This window comes from Bison bison, unplaced genomic scaffold (assembly GCF_000754665.1).
Source record: "Bison bison bison isolate TAMUID 2011002044 unplaced genomic scaffold, Bison_UMD1.0 scf7180017864258, whole genome shotgun sequence".
In the NCBI taxonomy this organism is placed as follows: domain Eukaryota; kingdom Metazoa; phylum Chordata; class Mammalia; order Artiodactyla; family Bovidae; genus Bison; species Bison bison.
In genome coordinates this window covers 3,121,014-3,122,985 of record NW_011494830.1, presented here as the reverse complement: position 1 = coordinate 3,122,985, position 1,972 = coordinate 3,121,014, and positions in this window count along the sequence as shown.

The following is a 1,972-nucleotide window of genomic DNA, read 5'->3' as shown; positions in this document are numbered from 1 at the left end:
GAACTATGAACTTCCAGATGTTCAAGCTGGTTTTAGAAAAGGCAGAGGAACCAGATCAAATTGCCAACATCCGCTGGATCATGGAAAAAGCAAGAGAGTTCCAGAAAAACATCTATTTCTGCTTTATTGACAATGCCAAAGCCTTTGACTGTGTGGATCACAATAAACTGGAAAATTTTGAAAGAGATGGGAATACCAGACCACCTGACCTGCCTCTTGAGAAACCTGTATGCAACCAGGAAGCAACAGTTAGAACTGGACATGGAACAACAGACAGGTTCCAAATAGGAAAAGGAGTACGTCAAGGCTGTATATTGTCACCCTGCTTATTTAACTTATATGCAGAGTACATCATGAGAAACGCTGGGCTGGATGAAGCACAAGCTAGAATCAAGATTGCTGGGAGAAATATCAATAACCTCAGATATGCAGATGACACCACCCTTATGGCAGAAAGTGAAGAGGAACTAAGGCGCCTCTTGATGAAAGTGAAAGAGGAGAGTGAAAAAGTTGGCTTAAAGCTCAACATTCAGTAAACTAAGATCATGGCATCTGGTCCCATAACTTCATGGGGAATAGATGGGGAAACAGTGGAAACAGTGTCAGACTTTATTTTTTGGGGCTCCAAAATCACTGCAGATAGTGATTGCAGCCATGAAATTAAAAGATGCTTACTCATTGGAAGGAAAGTTATGACCAACCTAGACAGCATATTGAAAAACGGAGATAATACTTTGCCAACAAAGGTCCGTCTAGTCAAGGCTATGGTTTTTCCAGTGGTCATGTATGGATGTGAGAGTTGGACTATGAAGAAAGCTGAGTGCCGAAGAATTGATGCTTTTGAACTGTGGTGTTGGAGAAGAGTCCCTTGGACTGCAAGGAGATCCAACCAGTTCATCCTAAAGGAGATCAGTCCTGGGTTTTCATTGGAAGGACTGATGCTGAGGCTGAAACTCCAATACTTTGGCCACCTCATGCGAAGAGTTGACTCATTGGAAAAGACCCTGATGCTGGGAGGGATTGGGGGCAGGAGGAGAAGGGGACGACAGAGGATGAGATGGCTGGATGGCATCACCGCCTTAATGGACATGGATTTGAGTGAACTCTGGGAGTTGGTGGTGGACAGGGAGGCCTGGCGTGCTGCAGTTCATAGGCTCGCAAAGAGTCGGACACGACGGAGTGACTGAACTGAACCGAAGTGAACTGAACAGGCTCTAGACTTCGTTATGTGTGAGAAAAATGTGTTTTGGCCAGTAAAAATTGGGCTGTTACTTATGGCTGAAAGCTTTCCTTAGTTTGACAATATGCCATTTACAATCACTGAATATGAGATCATGGAAGTTATTAGTTAAGTTTTTTGTGTAGACATGTGGATGTTATATTAATGTAGTTTTTGATCAAACCATAGTACTGGCTTTATCACCTTTGTGCTCATCCAATACTACCTCCTGGCTATTATTCATTTTACATAAATACATACTTTAAACAGTGGGACAGAACTGAGTACACATCTAACCTCAACTCTGTATTGTCTTTGGACATTATGCTAGTTATTTAAACTCTCCACTCTCAATTTCCCTAGTTTTAAAACAATAAAGTCCATTCCTGACTTGTAGGCCTGTCTAAGGATTAAGTGATAAAATTTATATGAAATGGCTAACTCAATGCCTGGTATATAGCTATAAAGGGCTGTAGGTCTTAGGATAAAGGGTAAATCTCAGTCTCTAGCAGTAGCTGGGTCAGTAAAGGGGTAGAAGGAGAGAAAGAGTTGTTAAGAAAAAGTATAAGTTGGTTGTTGTACAGTGGTAAAAGCCAGGTATAAAGATGCAGGAAGGCTCTGTATCCAAAATAGAGCTTCATCATCCACTGGGAGCCCTGTCTGCGGCCCTTCTCCCAGCCTCTGCTGCCACCGTTTCCACTTTCTCTTCCCAAGGCCAGTGAAAACTGGGATCCAGATTGAATAAAATTTGAG